The 19637-nt window shown below is 39.7% G+C and overlaps 1 protein-coding gene across 9 annotated transcripts in view; it reads left to right on the top strand.

Annotated features, from left to right (window-relative positions):
- HECW1 (HECT, C2 and WW domain containing E3 ubiquitin protein ligase 1) overlaps window positions 1-19637 on the top strand; it is a 265996-nt gene that overhangs the window by 111747 nt on the left and 134612 nt on the right. The window lies entirely within an intron of this gene.

Genomic DNA, 19637 nt, shown 5'->3' with positions numbered 1-19637 from the left:
AAATAGTTTTACTGTAATTGTTTATTAATTAAATTTATGGAAGGATGCTTCTTTCTGTCCTTCCCCTCTCATTAAATTATCTATGCTAATTTCATTATACATTCTCTCATTGAGCATTGTCCTGCCTTCTAAGAGTAGTCAAGAGTGTTTATTCTAGACCCTTCCTTTTCCTTGGCAGCAGAGCCTGTGTGCCTGGCAGGTACTTGTTCACTTCTGAAGTGGTAGGAAGCAGAGATGTGGGGAAGTGACCTGTTACTCACCTGGGGTGATCTGTCACAGCTCACTCGTAGCTGTTGACTCACCCCTGAGAATAAGAGCTACAGATCTGATTGCTTCTCAGAGGCCATTTTAAGGCAGCTTTCCATGATTAGACTGCATGTACTGATAATCTTACTTCCTCTTAGTGGCCCCTTCACAAAGAAAGATATTAATACGATGGTTCGATGATCTTGGGTTGTCTAGTCCAACTGCTGGCTCAAGGCAGGTCTGGTTAGAGCACGTAGCTCTAGACCCTATCTAATCCTAAATGTAAATGCATCTTGGGCCTCAAATCTAAAAATGGAACAGGTGTTATTTCATTTTCAAAGATGATCTTTTTTTATGCATCTTGTTTTTTTCCCTGACCCATTTCTTTTTCATGTCTGGGATACTGTACAAGTTCCATTCATTGGAAGATCCAAAAAGGAAATGTTAACAAAACCTTAAAAATAGATTATTTTTTTAAAGAAATCATTTACACCATAAGAAACATATTGATTTTGATTTTGAATTACATTGTGGCAATGTTCCAAACATGAGCAGTAGCTGGAGTTAGAAATAAGATGGGCAATGCACGTGTATCAGAATTTAAGCTGTGGTTGTGGTGGTTGTAACTTGCAATCAGTGTTACCCCAGACATAGACTTCTGAGTGGCAGAAGTACAAAACCAACCAAGTAGAGAGTGCCACCACAAGGGTAGAAAAGGACTCAGAATAAATGTGTAATCTTTTTGATGTAGATGAACACCAGGGAGCTTTCCTAGGCAGCTTCTGGGTAAGAGCTCTAGGCTTCTAAGCATTCCTGTCAGCTCAGCGGGCAGATTCTGGGAAGGGAAGCAGCTTTTGGTGCAACCCTTGTGTTGTGGACACCTCTCTCTCCTGCCTCTGGCTTCAAAAGTCAATCTACACACAGAAAAGTTTCTTAGCACTGCCATTGTCTAGCACAGGTGTTACAAGTATGTGAATTCAGTTCTGCTTCTCTTTTTCTGCTGTTAAAATAAGCCTACACTTGTAACACATTAAGGTCTGTCAGGGCCTTGCAGAGATTTCAATCTTGGTTTGTATTCCTACTAATTTGCTGTTTACACAAGCTGCTGAGCACTATTTCCTGAGGGTAAAATTGCTTTATAACCTGGAAACTCCGGGTTACTTCAAAGATACCTGGGAAGCCACAAAAACTGATGCGATCAACCTCCCTGGATTGTCAGGCAATACTTTGAACAGCAGATTTACACCAAAAAGTGAAATGCCTACAGTGAATTAGATTCACTGCCTGCTTAATTGTTAGACAAGATTTAAGAATGACAGAAAATATTTCTTTAAAACAGAATACAAGTGCATTATTAAGATTTTGCTTTACAACAAGGAATTCTCCTTGGCTTCTGAGGTGTATTAGCTAATGTTTATTTCTGACTTTTGAACCTCTACAGTCTATGTCAGCCTAGAGACCTCAGAGATGTGCATTTTTCTTGTTCCTATTGATAAGGGTGTTTGCCTGAGGCAGAATAAGCCAGGCCTGCTCACTTAAAAAACACTAATAATGCTCTTTTTAGTTTTGTTTGTGGCATCTTATGGTCATGGGGAGAGACGAAACTCTTTCCTTCCTTCCGCTTGCCTAGGATTTCTTGATTTACATATAAGTGATGTTCTGTAATTAGCACGCTTCTGGATTCAGGCTTTCAAATCTTTTCCTGTTTACAGGATATTATGGTAAGCTTTATGAGATGCCTGTGAGGAATCTTCAATCTACATAGCTAATAGAGTCACTATTTTCTTTTCCCTTTGTGAGCTGCATGGTATGTCACAAAAATAAGTAATAGATTTTGGTACCAGTACACTTTGGCTTTATCCTTTATTTTCTTCTTTTCCCTGACTCCTCCTTAGATTTCAGAGAACCTTTCATGTACCTGCTTTTTATTAAGGTGACAATGTAAAAGAAAAGGCATAAAGGGGTAAGCTGGATTATAGGGGCTCAGTTCAGAGACAGCCACAGCAGAGTCATCTGTGGTGCCTAACAGACAACTAAACTCAGTTAGTTGTCTGTGTTGACTCTCTGCCAGAAGTCACCTCTCACCACCATGCCATTTTTGGAGTGACTGATTTGTAATCAGTTATAATTACTGGAATGCTTGCTCCAATCCTGGTAGTTTAGTTCATTTTCATGTGCCGTTCCGAAAGGCCTTGGTGTCTTAGTAGGCTATAGCTAATGTAAGCAAGCATTTGGGGCTGAATAGGCTCACGTTACCTGGAAACTTAAGACGTGGGGCACGGTTGTGGGACCTCATCAGAAAGCCCCTGACTTGTGTTTTTTCTTTATCACATTCTGGTGCAGAGTGAATTTTCTTGCGAGTTCATGCTACTTTTTCATTTGAATTTCTAACTTTTGAGGGAAAGAAAATGAAACTTAGCCAGGAGAAATCTCATCTGCAAGTATCTTGATTTCCCTGACCAAAGAGTAAGTGGCAATCAAGCAGATCAACAAAGTTTCCCATGATTTCTCCCTCATAAATGCTCAGGTCCATAGGCAGAGTGAATTCAAACTAAAATCTTGGTTTAAAGCCTTATCTTGGAAACCCATGCCAGCTTTCAACCATATTGCAGGAGATGGTCCTTTTTCAAAAATATTGACAAAAGTGTCAGTACTGTTTGTGAAGTCCCCCTTGCACTCAGTCAGTAGCAGAGCAAAGCTCTTACATCTCTAGTGGCTTGTGCTGCGCATGTTATACAACACTGTCAGGTGGTGGTTGTGTCTGGGGCAGGCACGGGGATTAAGCCAGTGCTGATTTATGTGACATCTATCTTTCAGCAGCTGTGAGCAGCCATCCAAGAAGGGGCTTCCAGTTGTTTGGTAGGACATCTCTTTCAGAAGATCCCATCTCTAGTTGTATCAGAAACACTTAGCAATGCTCAGAACAGGGAGACACGTGACAATGCACAAGTGTAATAATTTATACCGATGTCTTTCAGAGGAGTTTGAGCTAATTTGATTTATGTTGAGACTAGAACAGGCTTAGGAAAGAATCAAATTAAACAGGAGAAGGTACTTGCTCTTGCAGAGCAGCTCTGTGGACAGCAGGATCTAGAATTCAGAGACTGAAATTCTGTCCCTGCTGCAGTTTAGAGAACTAGATGTAAATTTAAACAGGACAAGGATTTCACCAGGAAGTGTCAGAATTTGCTGTTTTAAAATTATTAACTCTTTCCCTGATATAAATGTATAGAAAAGCATGAAAAATTGATATAATTTCCTTTTTCTCTTTGCATTTTTTCAAGAAGAAAAAACAACTAAATAAATTGCTGCTGGGATGGAATTTTTTTTGTGGTGGTTTAAGGCCAGTGCATGGGTGTCTTCAAACTGAGCTGTGAAACCATGAAAACTGGGTTCACTATTAACATCCTTAACAAGAACACCTCTGTAATTACAGCTTCTCTATGAAGTGTGCTGAGCTTCTACAATGGATTTAAAATCTTATCTTCTGCTTCCTTCTGTTGAAAACGACTCAGTGAAAGCCTTTTAAATATATGTAATATGTACAAAGATAAAAGTTTCTGCCTCTGAACTAGCCTACCTATGTTTTGTTCATTTTGGAAAATAGAATCTGATTTTGCTTTAGCAGATCTATTTCTTTTTCTAAATTTTATAAATTTGTTGCACTCAAGATGCAGTGAAATGCTAAGTAATACTTCTGTGACATGCATAAATTATTTAGTTGTCCTATGCCTGTAATGTGCTGTGGAATATAAATCCAGTTGGTAGTGCATTTAGCAGATCTTTGTTTTCTTTACTTGGCTATTTTCAGACAGAAATATTGTAGGAGCTTTAGAAATATTTTGGAAAAGGGCAGCAGGACTGAATGACGTGGATGTGCAAGGAACAGAATACAGCTGAGAAGACTGTTTCCTTTTGAAGGAAAATGAGAAGAGGTAGGTGTGGTCTCTGTCTACTGAGATCCCACTGAGTGGGAGTCTTTCTGTTGGCTTTAACAAGATGAATCAGGCTTTCGACAACTGGTGTGGAAGAGGCATACAGTCTAGATGTTGGGGAAATATTTAAAAGGATAAATCAAACATGAAATTTTAAGCAGGTTTTGTCATGCAGTGGACTAAAATTTACTTAGTCCTTCAAAACACTTTAATTTTAGAAACCACAGCTTGTCAAGGCTGACATAAAGATTCTTGCATGCTGGCAGCTGACTCAAAGTAATCTGCCAGCCCTCCCTTAGGTCAGGAAAGTCACTTTATGGTAGGCATATTCTCCAAGCCAGCAAGGAGGTGAAAAAATGAGCCATCAAAACTATAAAATAACAATACTGGAAATACATTTACTCTTTTGGAGTCTTTGTGTGGCACTCAGCAGTTGGATGTTCACAACAGCACTATACAGGAGGACAATGTAGGTGCACATATGCTTTCTTTGACAAACCAAATTGACATGGTAAAAATGCACATTTTATGCTGGCCTATTTGAGACTTCAGATTTGGAATATATGTGTGCTAGTAAAGGACTTCTATTTGAAAAACAAGAGGCTGGATATTTTGTATGTGTGAACTAGAATGGATCCATTAGTTTGTAAGAGGTGATATTGGTTCACAGCAGGTGAGAGTTCAAGTGTTTGGTTTTCAGACTAGAAATTTCCAGAAGTGTCAGAGGAAAAAAACCTACAAACCAATCTATTGCAAAACCATCCTGGAATCATTATCCTGGAATCATTATCTCTCCTCTTAAAATTGAAAAACTGAAACCAGGAAGACAGCTTGTTTCTCTCTTGGAGTCTCAAAACCTCATTCTTGGCTCTGTTTAATACCCTTTCTTTTTCTGCTCTCAATACTGCCAAAAAAGACATGTTTGCTGGTGATAGCAAGAAGGATACTTGAATTTACAGTATGCTTTTTATAGATTCTGTTTTGATCTGGTGAGTGACTAAAACATGTTACCTGCAAATACTTTTCTATGACCTTCTTGGAATTGAGATTTGTATTTTAAAACAGAAAAGCTACAGAATTGTGGATGGGACGTGGCCTAGATGTGTTTTTGAACATCTCAACAAATGAGATTGGTTTCAAGAGACAGTTACAGCTCCAGTTCTCCTGATGTTGGTGAAACCCCATCAGAAGATGTAAAGGAGCTGTTTGGTTTATACATCTGCAATAAAATAGATAGAAAGAGCAGACCAAGCTGGTGTAGCAGTGTACCTGTTACTGTTATCGTGACCATTTTATCCCAAAAGTGCTCTCCTTCCCTAGCAGCCTTTTTCCCTCTGTATATTGGCTATAGGCACCTACAGCCAGCCAGTTAAACCAGTAACTTTCAGTCTCACTTTCCACTTCTTCCTTCCTCCTTTGTGATTACTGGGCAGGGTGACAAATACAGTCTGAATTGTCCCAGTGCCTTGCTCTCTCAGTGGAATTTGTAAGACAACGAGTGACAGGGTTACAGCCCAGGAGGTTTTAAAGTACAAACCTGTCTGTGATTTAAGGGAAAACAAGTACAAGGTAGATTCAAACAAACAAATACTTTAGAATAAATTGAGAATGTAGCTTTCAATTTTAGAGTGACCTGACTGATTGCAGCTTAAGTAATAAGTAGGGCTAAATCCTGTGATGACCCGCTCAATCCAATCCCTTCAGGTCAGTAGAAAAGTGTGCATGTAGTGCCTTACCTCTAGAGAGGCAGTGTCCACCTGCATCATATACCTGCTGAGAATTTAACTGTTACTGAGCTGCTATTTTCTCAGGTGCCAATACACTTGTTAGGGCCCCTACAGAATGTGGTCATGAGCTTTGCTTTGCAGGAGAGAATACTATTCTCCTGTGACTGAAGAACAGCCACCTTGTTATGAAAACTGGCTTATGGAAGGACTAGCAATAACCCATATTCTTCTCTCCTTGGGCTGGGTTGCCAGAAGTATATTTTTTATCATCTTACAGAGGAGGAAATTATGTTGTGAAAGAGTGAGACTACTACAGTTAAGTCAGTGGCAGAGGTTCGAATAGAGCCCAGGTTTCCTGCTGTCAAAGCATTTCATGTGAATGCTCAGCTTGTTTCTGCCAGAGATGGCAAAGTGGCGACCCAGGTTCTGCAGGACACTTGAAATCTTCAGGTCTACCTCAGGCACAGGAAGCTGACATCTGTCCTAAGGATTGCAAGGAAAAGACAGACCATTTTCCTTTTTCAGTGTTGCTGCATTTAGTGTTTCCTGTCTGTCACGTGTGTGTGTGACTGCAGCAATTTCAGCTTGGATGGGCTTGAGTGAGCTGGGAGTTATTGGTGTCAGGATAGCAGCTCTGAAGGCTTGAAAATGTCAGCCCCCACAGATGAAGTGAACATCTGCAGCTAGCACTGTTGGGACCCCTTCACCTTCACCAGCAGCAAAATGCAAAGTCAGAGAGCATGTGCCAGACACCTTCTGGTGGTGGACGTACTGGTGTCTGTATACAATTTTATAATCAATAGGAACAAACAGTGATTTGAAGACCATTTTTTGCAATCTCCCGATGTACTTCTTGATATATTTTGCTAGAGAATAAACCTTCTACACACTGCAGTATCTTGTCTAGGCTGCCTAGGATTCTTTGTCCCCTTGCTTGTTTAAATTTGGTAATTCCATTCCTTGTTATTTCACTAATGTCACAAGATAGTAATTTTTTTAACCTGCACAAATGCAGCAGCTGTTTCATAGTAATTTTCCCCCACAGTTCCATATTTTTATTGCACTTGAAAACAAATACACTCATCCAACATGCTCAGCGTTAGATTCACTGGTCTCTATACAGTCAGGATATTTTATCTTGCCCTTCAACTTAATATAACCTATTTGTAGCCCCTTCTTTTTACTCATATTAGGCGAGATACTTTTGGAATTGTTGGGTTTTAAAAAGTCATGTTTCATTTTGTGATTACAGCAATTTTCTTCCCTAATTATTAGATTGCAAATAAAGGGTGAACAGAAGTTGGTATTTTAGAAAAGAAAAAAAAAGTTATTGAAATAGGAGATTGCAGAGGGAGCTTTAAATTGAGAAGTAATAACAGGTATAATACCTCTTTCCTTGCAGCCTTTTGATCTTTTCCTTCTTCATATCTCATGCTTTGTCTCATAAATTCCCAGGGAAATTAACAATAGGCACCTTAGCAGTGGCACCTGATCAAAATGCCCTTGTGAAAAGGAGTTTTCTGAATGGATGAGCAGCCACATGTGAGCCATCTCAAACCAAAATATAAGAAATCATTCACTGTAGAGTGGCTTAGTCAAATGCAACCAAGTTACTTGCTTTCTGCTTCTACTGTTGAAGTTGTACAGTGAATCACAAAAGTCTCATAGTATGCTTCTCATAGAAAATGACTTTGTGGGTAAGCTTTAGAAGAGCCAGTGTTTGATGGGTCTGTCTCCTCTTTGTATGAGACCGGAGAGGCTCAGTGCTGTGTTCCAACAACACATACAGTTGTGGATCCAACTACAATCAAAAGCAGAAGTCAAATTCATTGCTTCTGCTAAGACTAATTTTTCTAATGAGGTTTTTCCTTCTCTCACTGATCTTTAGAAAGCATCAGACAGGGTTCAGACCTACCTCTGACAAGCTCCAGCCTTAATTCTCATTATGGTGTGAACCTTTCTCAACTGATTCAGATCCTGAGCTGCCTAGAGCCTGGACACAACTTGACATCATCTCTGTGGACAGAACTGCCTGTGAACTGCTTTCCTGAAAAGGAATTTCACGTGCTGAGTGTTGTAGGACCAAGCATATGCCTTATACATAGCTTACTTTTGGGCATAGTCTGTACACTTCATTAGCAAAGGCGTCGAACTGACCGGTTTTCGCCAACCAGGGTCATGGTTTACAAGGCTCTGGGAGAACCAAAGGACGTGACCCTGTGATCTCTCACAAAATAGAAGGAAGATAGGCCTTGTAAAGCAAAGCATTTGTAAGGGTAAAAGGAGAGGGGAGGAAAAAAACAGCTCAGCAGCATAGCTGGCATGCAGCTTTTATTCAAGGCTCATGGTTCTGAGTGGGTGAAGTCAATTAATTATAGATGTTTCAGCTATGTAAACAGGAGAACTGCTCTGTGTTGTGAAGACACACAAGTCTCTTTTCTTCTGTTTAATTAATGCTTACAAGACCTACCCAGGTAAGTCTTTGGTGTACTAAGAAAAAACCTCAAAGAACACTGTTTTTTAGAACAACTGAGCTTTGAGGAATTTTGGTTGTTGGGTAATTACAGTGCAAGACTGTTCATCTCACCCTTGTATTTAATAATGTAACAGGTATTTAATGCTAGAATTACATATTGTTCTCTGCTGATCATTTCCTTTCTGTAAAGAAGGGAAAAAATAATGTGGTAAAGAATAAAATTTTTTCAAGATGATAATGTGAAGCCAGGAACTGGTGTGCCGAAGATCTCAAGCTCCACTGTGCTGTTACTGTCCTGTGACTGTCTTTTGCCTTCAGTAGAGTTACAGAGCCAAAACACAGGTGCAACTGTCCTTGTTTTCTCCTCATACTGTGTAGACCTGTTAGGTGACATGCAAATAAGACCAAATAATCTTCAGATGAAGGAAGAGGTGCATGCCTTTCCTTGGGTCTCTCCCTTGTATGTTTTCCTTATCTTTAATGCCACAGCCTCAAATACTGGCCTTCATTTCAGTCTTCCCAGATTTTGAAAATTATTCTCTTCCAAAATTGTGTGCAAATAGCTCTACTCTGAGGTAGAGTCCAGAAAGCAAAGAATATGAATTGTCATACTTGCCATCACATCATTCTCGGTACATATAAACTACTACCCCTTGTCTAAGAGAGTATGACCACATGTCTTCTTGTTCTTCTCTGTGAGCTCTTACTTCAATCAAAATTAGCATTTTGCTGACTTCTTTTACTTGTGTTAGGGTGCTTGTACTATGACAGCAATGAACAGTCTTTGTTTTATGATTTTGCATGATGCATAATTCTCTTAATCACTTAAAATTGGTTTTTTAATTTGATGATTAGAAGTAGCAGCAACAAACAATAACGTGCTTAGTGTAGTGGGTAACTGAAACCATTGGAGCACTAGGAAGCTGCTTCTACAAGCATTTTGAATGTTCACTCCATCATCTTATTAAATTAACCATTTTTTGCTTTGTTGTCATGGAAATACTAGGCTAAAAATATATTTATTATGAGTAGAGACAAGGAGTGTGTGCATACTAAAGTATGATAAGGGTATTAAAATAGAAAAGCAGCCCTTTTATGGTATTGTGAATAATAGTGCTAAGCTCTTGGCTTCTCTTTTACATCCAAGTGCAAAGGATTTTTTCTGGGTAACATTGACATCTTGTTGCTCAAGGACTCAGTTGCTAGACTCCATTCGTGTACTGCGTGGCACATGCTTGACTGACTCAAATAGCTCCCAGTCAGAGCGAACACTGAGTTTTAATATTGCATGGTCTGGCAGCTGAATTTTACTCTAAAGCAATTGTTGTAAAGCATTCTTATAGAGACTGAGAAGATGTTAGATGTTAGAAAATGTGAATAGATAGGGCTTCTGACTGGCAGAGTTGGCAGAGTAACAAGAGAAAGGATGTAACATGTAAGAGGAGCTGGGGAAATGGTGAGCCACCACGGTGGTTTGTTTCTGCACTAATGTTTTCAAAGATCACTTTCTTGGGGAAAAAGTGAAATACTGACTCAAGGGAATGTTCTGTTTCTAATGTGAAATTTGGTTGTGCTTATCAGACATGTGATTAAAGACCAGCTCAGCAAGTGCTGAAGCAGGTGTCTTGAATTAAACTGCTACTAATGTAAATGGAAACATGAATCCTCCCTGATTTCCTCCCTAATTGGCCAGGTTTGGAGTTGAAAGGTGTCCCTTTTCGTGCTTTCCTCTCCGTTCTTAAAGGAGGCACTAGGTAAAGTTATGGCTTATGCCTTCCTAAATACTAAATATTGATCATAAAGCTGATTTTTCTGCTTCTATAAATCCAAAGGTCCACCTGTGTTTTGAGATCAAGAAGAATAAAAACATGCGATGGAGAGGGCTGTGTTTGAGGCACTTGGCTTCTGAAGTTCTTGCGTTATCTCTTGCTCAAAGCTGTGCCTGAAGGCATAATCCAGTCATATGTATTTAATTAAGACTTTAAACTACTATTGCCCTGATAAAAGCAAAGAGCTGGTGGTTCAAAAACATCTGCTCTAAGAGACAGTTAACTTGAGGCAGACATAATACCTGGAAGCCTAAAGGATATGTTGTGATAGGGACAATTGATAAAAGCTTGATTCATCTGGGACAACCCAGTGGCTGTATAGCACAGTGAAGAGAGGACAGGGATCCCCAGCTCTGCCTGTCCCTTTTCTTCTGAGGATCGGTGCGTTGTTGTATAGTTTTGTGTTTATACCTTTCTCTGTCATCTCTGAGCTGCCCTCACAATGCCTGTGCTGATACTCAGAATAAAGCTGAGGGGTGTCAGTGTTTCTATATATTTATTTTCTGTCTGTCTATGTAGTGGTTTAATATATATTGGTGTAATTGAGAATAAGGTTAGACACTATATCTCCAGTTCAAATTATTTTCCTGAATATGCCAGTGACTCTACTGTAGCTAAGGGGCCACTAATACAGTGAAACAGATGGCTTTCTGCACGTGAGGCAGAAAGGGCTCATTTCAAGTGCACTGGAGGTGTAGGGATTTTTCTCTACTATTCAATTTTGATAAAGAAATGTTGAGTCCATTGTAACCAAGATGACAAGCCATTTTAAAACAAAAGAGTTATTTAAAAACTTAGTCTGTTGTAATCATTGCATTTCAGAAGTAATTTTAGGTCATCTCCCTCATAAATAGATGAACCATGTGTTTGGTTTTGCCTGCAATGTTGATTTTCATGCGCTGCATACAAGTGCTAAGGATCAGAGAGCAAACTTTAGGCATGTTTTTCGGTTATTATGGACGCAACTGTCATAGAGTTAAAAATGCTTTGATGATTGCAAGTTTTTCTCAAATAAATTGCTTGCTTGCTAATGCTCATGGTGAAAAACTCATCATTAAGCTGATTTACATAAAAACATTAGACCACCCGTAGGCTCTGGAATTTCATTAAAGTCTCAATCTTAGTGCAGCCCTTATAATTTGCTGTTTGCAATGACTAAAATGTCTCTCTCAAACAGCTCTTCTTTGTCATGATGAAAAACAGGTAAGTTGTAGGAATCCCCCCCATTCCCAACTTTTATTCATCCAGATTGGTGCCTATTAGTCATTTCTTTACAGCAGTCCATAAAGGCAAAGCAGATAGATATCACAGTTGGGGTTGACTGTAAATGAACAGATAAAATTCTTGCCTGGGCTGAATCCTGCTGTCTCTATGAATATGGAAGAAATTGTTCTGCTGGTTAAAATGGGAGGAGAGATGACTCAGTGCCAGCAATGGTAAGGTTGAGTCCTTGTCCTTCCCTATCCCCCGACTCCCACCTACCCCTCATCTGAAGATAATTTTAGGAGGAAGTTATTATTGTCAAGGATGTGAGCAACCCAAATTTCAAGTCTGTTGCTTATGTTATACAATAAAATTTAAGAAGTGGGGTAATAGTTGGAGGACATATGCCAGCACAAACTGCAGGTTCTGTTCCTAGCTACAAAAGGGCTAGAACACCTGCTGTCTGGATACCGACATCCTTCCACTGACCTTTCCTGTGATGAGTACCCGTGGAAGGTTTGACTTGATCTACTCTGCCTCATTGCACCTGCCTTGATCCTACTTGTCAATCTGAATGCCAGACTTGCTGGGCACTTTGATGGTACAGTCCTGTGTCCCTGATAAACTGTACTATCACAAAGGCCACTGGATGGCTTCAGATTTTAATGTGTTCCAACCCCTGTCTGTCTGGTGAAAATTTTAGCCACCAGACTACCTTAAATCCCATTGCCAACTCCCTGTGGTTGCCTAATTGGGAGCCTGAACACAAGAGCCCCCATACATGCAAAGTGTTCCTACTGTGAAGGCAATCGGCAGTGTTCATTTGTTGTAGCAAGACTGAAACAGTGCTCTGCTACCTGCTCTCCCCAAATCCTTCTCTACTCAAGCCTACAACCACCACAAATCACAGGGGTTTTTTCTTCACCATCTTAGCTGATTTTGTTCTGACTACTCTTTCCCCACCCAATACTCCTAATCCCCCCTGCTGCCTCCATCTCTTCCTTCAATGGGGACAAATTGGCAGTGGATTCATATTCTCATCTTCCATGCCACTTGGCACAGTGGGGAGATGCCCAGGGATACAGTCCTCCTGCTTCCAGACATGGGACAGCCAGGAAGAGCTTGGATCTGTATTGCAGAAAAAGCCTATCTTATTGCCAGTCTGGAGCATGCTCAGCATAGCTAGGATTTCCTGGGCATTTAGATGGTAAAACCAAAGATCTCACAAATGAGCATATCAAACTGAATTTTTTTGGAGAGGCTTATAAGTTAGATGAATTTTAATGTACTTTTACAAGAACACTAGGAGATATATGCTTAGTATAGTGACTTCTCTATGTTGAGTTGGGGGGTAAAAGGAAAGGTCTTCAGAAATCTTTCATGTGTGAAAACCCAATGGTTTTCCCTTAACCTCAGCTACAAATTTCTGGATAAAATTTTCTTGCTGTGCATCTCTGTAGATATGAGGCAGACATCCAACATGCAAAATGTTATTTCGAATATACATATCTTTGAAAATGTATAAGCATCTGAAAGCAAGGTTTATAATGAAAAATTTCAGCAACCTTAGTGATCAGCAATGCTAGATGTACTACCTGTAAAGAGGAATATATAAAAGTGCCTGAATGTATAAGCACACATCCATTCCAGCTGTACCAATTCTTTAGTAATAAGTCTTGCCAATAGGACAGTTTTTATGAGGGTAGCACATAAGCAACAGCCTATTGAAATTAGATCTATATGTTGTTCCTGAATAGGAGTTTACAGAGCCACTTTGTTGTACCTGTCCTGCAGTAGAAACTCCTAGATACCTCTATTTTCATAAGGCGAAAATAGTATGATTTTGCCTGCCTTATGGTAAAAAATTTCATGGTGCAGTCATGGGTAACCAGATGGTTGTCACTTTGTATGAACAGCACAGTAATAGATGTGGATTATACAAAGCTAGACTCAAAAATCAATGGAGTATGGAGCCTGCAACACTGAGGGCTCAAACAAATGAAATTAGGACAGAGGAGAGACTGGACCACTGAATATGAAGATTTGTTACTACACATTATTTATTAGTGTACTAATTTACTGTACTACTCCTGTTGTGGTTGGAGGCAGATAGCTGCTGAATCAAATTATCAAACAAGGGAAGTAAAAGTGAAAGTCAATAGTGGAGAGTATCTGCAGATCACAAATAACAGCAGAACAAAAAAATCAATGATACAATAAATGATAATAATCATCTCTCCTGTTATAAAGGAGGTAACTCCAGCCCTCAGTGTGCAACCCTTGGGAAGCAACACCTTCTCAAGATTAAAAAAAAATACTAGGATCATCTGATCTGTTGTTCACGCATCAGTTACAGCTACAAATACCAAAATACGTTATTGGTGCAGAGTTAAGGTTATTTGAATTAAATTTCTAACTGTGCATTTCTGTATCTTGGCAAGTTTACATTTTTTTGCTTAAGTTGAATCTTGATTAGAAATTTTCTGGGTGTTCTACTGCTTATTTTTGAGCTATTGCAGTTTCCATGCAAACATTTGTGCCTGAAATTATTGATATGTACTGGTCAGCCTTAAATCTTGCTCTGCGTACTTTTTTGTTTCTTGTCAAGAAGTGACAATAACTGTCTGAAAGGTGAGACTTTAAAATCTCAAATCTCACAATTTCTCCAAAGAAGTCTGTTATGTGTTTGTGCACTTTTTAGAACAGGGCAAGGAAAAAGTCATCAGAAAATTGGAATAAATTCTGCAACAGGGATTAAAGAAGCACATCTGTTTAGGCCTTGTTTGGTTTTTAAATTGTTAGTTGTCTAAAAACTGAGGTGCTTATGGAAAACTGTAGGTGGTTGTAATACTAAACAAATACTGTGAGGGAAAGAGTAAGAAAGTAAACCTGAAGAAGAAAGAAAAAAAGTGCCCCCTCAGTGAGACACGGGGTTTCACAGGTAGCTGCTGATACAGCTCATACATTGTGCTCCATGCTTCCTGGAGGTCTCACTGAGGGGGCACTTTTTTTCTTTCTTCTTCAGGTTTGACTTTCTTACTCTTTCCCTGTCTACCTTTCCTTGTCTTATTTCTTTTTCCCTGCTTTCTTCTCATTTAGTCTTGTTCAGACAGTCTTAGTCTCTCTGCCCTCTCCCCTGTCTCACTCTCTCTGTGATTCTCTTATAATCTCAGTCTTCTCCTCCCCTCCAGGACATTGCTTACTCCAGTACTGTAACACCTCATATAAACTGCCTTTAATCTCCTTCTGTTTTAGCTTTCCATTGTTATTCCTTGTCCTGTTTTTTTTCCATATGCCTCTCCCAGTTTCCGCATTGTATCCAAACAGTTCTTCCCTTCATTGACTCATTGTCTTCACTTTGACACGTTGTATCTCCTCTTCCAGAGATCACCGTGGCTACTTTAGTTCAAGACAGTCCCACAGCGATTTGATTGTAGCACAGCATCATATGTTTGTTTATTCCACTTCTGGCTCCTCTCTAGGGAAAGCTTTATGACTTGTAACTTAATTGCTTTGCTGTTTGATTTGGTTCACTTAGTTCCCACCTACTTACCAAAGATAGCTATCTTTTCATTACTGGTTTTGACACCTCTCATTTTTTATGCAAAATGTTTGCCCAAAAGAGCAACAACAGCTCTTTTAGTAATAGATTGAATTGATCACAAATGACTCAGTTTTTAAGACTGGCCTTACTTCCCTGAGAGGTTTTTTCAGCACTGAGAAATGCTTAGCTAATGCCTAATCACCTCAGCTATTTAATTGAAACAAAAAGTATCATGGGAGTAAATCACAACAAGCTTGTGGAAGTGCCCCAGGTGTATCACACGCTCCTGTCAAACACCAGTGATGCTTCCTGCCTCGCCCAAAGAATGTAACTTAGTTTTCCTTAAAATACTCATTAGTATGTTCTGGGGTTTTTTTTTTAGCTTAACAAGGGAAACTGTAATCCTGGCAGAGCGCTTTTTTTTATATTTAAAAGAATAAATCCACCTTTATGGATGTCAGCTAAGCCTCTGACATCAGATTGGCCTTAGAAAGCAAGGAACATAAGATTACAAGAGCAAGAGAACTTTTGGGAAGACATTTAGGGCAGTTTTGACAACTCTGAAGGAATGAGGAAGATGAGTAGGAATGGAATTATTTTAGAGCGAAAGGTTCTCAAATAAACCAGGAGGAGTAGTAACACTGACAGGAAAGTGTCTGGATGATGAGTACTAGGACGTCTTATGGAGACTTTAAACTTTCAATACCTCCAGATGCAATTCATCATCAGACCTTACTAGATTTTATCTCCTCTCACTTCTATTTAGTAGGGTATTTTCAGAGGGTGATTGCAGAGGCAGTATAAACTATTGCCAAGAAGAGTAGTGTTCAGTTGGTAAATTAATTTTCCAGTTAATTGCAAAACTGATTTGGTAACTGAGATAACTCAGAGCTCTGATAGAGAAATAATTTTTGTGAAATTATTTATTTTTTTTCCTATGAGAGGGTTGAAGCTTCATGGCAGAGTTTCTCTGGTAAAAGTTAAACTTCTCAGTGCTTTCCTCTGAATGAGGAGTGGTCTCTGTGGTGTGCAGGGATGAACTACATCCTGGCTCCTCTCCATAAGCCTCCCTCCTATGTGGACCACAGAGGTGCTTGCAGGCCATGGTGCAAGGAGCGAAACAGAATCACCCCACACATATGCCATGTTGCCTGATTCTGATTATCCTGACTTGCCCTGCCTTGGGGGCCTTCCTTTGGGGCAGCTGTATTTTCTGCACCTGTGACAGTTACAGTGGTGGATCTGAGCACACAGCTGGGGACTTTTATTTATGCAAATACAGTGGAAGGCTGTAACACAGCCATGGTAAAATAGTGTCATAGTTTAACCCCAGCCAGCAACCAAGCCCCACACAGCTGCTCACTCACTCCCCCACCAGTGGGAATGGAGAGAGAATCAGCAGAGTAAAAGCTGGAAAACTCATGGGTTGAGATAAAGACAGTTTAATAGGGAAAGCAAAAGCTGTGCACACAAGCAAAGCAAAACAATAAATCATTCATCACTTCCCATGAGCAGGCAGGTGTTCAGCCATTTCCAGGAGAGCATGACCCCATCACATGCAATGGCTGCTTGGGAAGACAAATGTCATCACTCCAAATGTCCCACCCTTTTGTCCTTCTCGCCCCTACTTTATATACTGAGCATGATGTCATATGGTGTGGAATATCCCTTTGGTTAGTTGGATTCACTTGTGGCAGATGTGTTTCCTCCCAGTTTTCTATGCACCGCCAGTCTTCTCACCAGCATGGCAGTATGAAAAGCAGAAAAGGCCTTGGCTCTGTGTAAGCACTGCTCAGGAATAACAATAACATCTCTGTATTGTCATCACTGTGTTCAGCACAAATTGAAAACACAGCTTCATAGTAGCCACTGTGAAGAAAATTAACACTACTCCAGCCAAAAGCAGCACAAGTCGAGATACCGAGTCTGGTGTAAAGGGATTACAATGCTGTTCTGTTCTTGATCCATGAAAATTGCTGAGTAGAGTGGTAGTTGTCAATGGGCATGAGTATTTCTGAGCATCTTTAGACGTCTCATCTCTTGGAAGATTTACCAGTCTCACTGCCATTTTTGCTAATTGAAAGAAGAATTTAACCTCATTACTTCCTGACCTTAACATCATAACTTCATTATGGGATCCAGTGAGCTGCTACTCATAATTAGAGATAAAAATAACAATGGCGCGCATTTCTTTATAGCTGGGGATTAAATGGACAACACCTGCTCCTCACCTGTGCACTGTGCCATGTAGCAAGGGCATCAGGACAGAGTTAAATGGTCTCCTTTATTCCAGAACAAGCTAATCTATAAGACTACAATGCAAACATCTTTGTAAAGACATATTATTTACAAATGCCAGCTGGATAATATTGAGGTTAATTTATATCACTGCCTCACTTATACTTCCAGTGTTTTCTGTTCATCTGTAGAGGCAGTGGTACCAAGCCAGCAAATGTCTGCATCTGTTTCGAAAATGTCTCAGAGGTGATTCAGGAATGCAAGAGCAATCTTCGGATGGATTAAAATGTTAGGACTCTGTGGCAGTGAAAAACATTGCACTGACGATGTTATTTGGAAAGAATGGCTCCTGGCCAAAAAATGCCCAACTAGGTCTTTTTTGCACATAAAGAAACTGTATATAATTTTGCAAGATTTATATTTGTTAAAGTTTTATTTCTCCATTGAAAATGGACATTTTCCTAATATTTTCAGTCTGAAAATGATATGAGCAAAAAGGAGAGGGAGCAACCCAGAAAATATTCTTCCTCTGATGCTTCTAGTGCAACTTCTAAACCTGCGAAGGCCCCCATAAGACTTTTTGCTCTCAGTTCTGTTTTCTGAATGAAACCTTTCATGTTCATTAATCACCACCTCAACTACTGCCTGATGAATGGCTCCACCTCTGCCACTGTTTTGGATTTGGTGTGACACTTGCATCATTCTGAGTTGCTTTCTTGCCAGTTGGCACCTGTATGAGGGCAGTTTGGTTGCAAATTTAATTAGAAATAGTAGTTGTGTGAAACTGAGAGGAACCTCTAATACCCACAGGGTTCTTTCCAAATACATATTCAGTCATCTTAGTAATCCTTTGTCCTTGAAAGTAGTACTAATATCCAGATTAACTACATATGGATATATTATTTTCTCCTTGTGTTCTCTCTGTCTAATACTTTTAGTTTAATTAAATGGATTCTTTTAAACCATAGTTTCCCAGTGTACGTGGTAACTGATTTCCTACTTGTCAACCTAAGACAAGATTTCTTGCTGTGGGGTCTGAACATTGTCATGCAGGCTAGTACCTGAAGTTATATTTTATTAGCTACACAAGTTAATAAAAATTAAAAAAAAAAAAAAAGAAAACATCTTTTTCTTTTAGCTCTCAATGTTCCATGCAAACTGTAGCTAAAAATCTCCAAGGGAGAGGAAAATTAAGATTTGAATAATTGGTGAGAACTGCATGTTTTAGCTATTGTGATACCTTCAACTTTTGCTGTCCTCTCAGCGAGTAAATGAGTTAGCTGCTGAGCTGTTAAAAGTCCTGTAGAGAAAATTACAATGTGAAAATTCAATCTGGACTTGCAGTTTTTCAGTCCCATGGGCTCATCTAGCTTTTTTTGCTGCTAAAAGGAAACAACTGCTGCTTTCAGGTGCAACAACAGGATTGCTTGCTCAGCTGCACTGACACCTCAAGTAAGTCTCTTGAATTTGCAGAAGTTTGTTTGGGGCCTAGTTGTGAATTAAACCCCAGGATGGGCCCCACAGTCCCTCATGGAGGTGCTGAAGGATTCTGCAGCCTGCTCCAGTTCTTATGGAATGCTGTGAGGTAAATGAAACACAGGTATCTGTGCATATAGTGGGAGATGTATGTATTTTCACTGTGTGAGTAGAAATGTGCACCTGGTCGTCTGAAGAACAAGCTGTGGGGATGAAAAATACGGCAGCAGATGAACTACTCTGGCACTGTGCTTGACACCAATTGGCTATGCGTTCCTGCAGGGCTCCTCAGGGAGCAGCGCTAAGAACCCACCTGAAAGCGAGTGGTGCTCCAGCTACTTGGGAACTTAAGCTCTTTGCTTTTCATCTCCCAAGTCGCATATGAAAGTCGAGAAGGCTTTGCACTTCTAAAATTATTTTGTCTTTCTTTTTCGTCTTGTATCCCTGTGTACGTGTAGGCATCAGGGTAAGTGACTCAGGCCTGCATTTTTGAGAGCTTCCACCACTTTTCACATCTCCAAGTTTTGCTTCCACTTGGAGCACTGCATGGCTGTTTCTTGGATCTAGCAAACAGCAGATCACAGCACCATAATCTGTGGCCAAAGTCCCAGCTCTTAACGTTGCATAATCTTTTGTCACAGCTGCAGTGATTTAGCTTATATTCTTACTGATGTTAAAACTGCAATACAATTTTTATATTAAAACACATAGTTGGCATTTCTTTATTATTTTCCTACATAGGCACTGTAGTTGCAGTGAATGTCGTTGTGGCTCTGCAGGCAAAGGCTGGTGTTTTCCTTGGGCTTCAGCAGCAGCTGCAAAACAGATGTTAAGGAAAAATGTGATTAGGAAGAACACCTTCAAGTATTTTATGGAACAGATGAAAATTTCCATGGCATTATCCAGTTAAAACTAGAAAATGTGAATGCTGCTTTTATTTAAACACGTGTTTTTCAGATCCGA

This window comes from Neopelma chrysocephalum, unplaced genomic scaffold, assembly GCF_003984885.1.
Source record: "Neopelma chrysocephalum unplaced genomic scaffold, ASM398488v2 Primary Assembly neopelma1_26, whole genome shotgun sequence".
Lineage (NCBI taxonomy): Eukaryota > Metazoa > Chordata > Aves > Passeriformes > Pipridae > Neopelma > Neopelma chrysocephalum.
The sequence above is the reverse complement of the archived record's forward strand: the minus strand, read 5'-3'. Positions and strand labels throughout refer to the sequence as shown.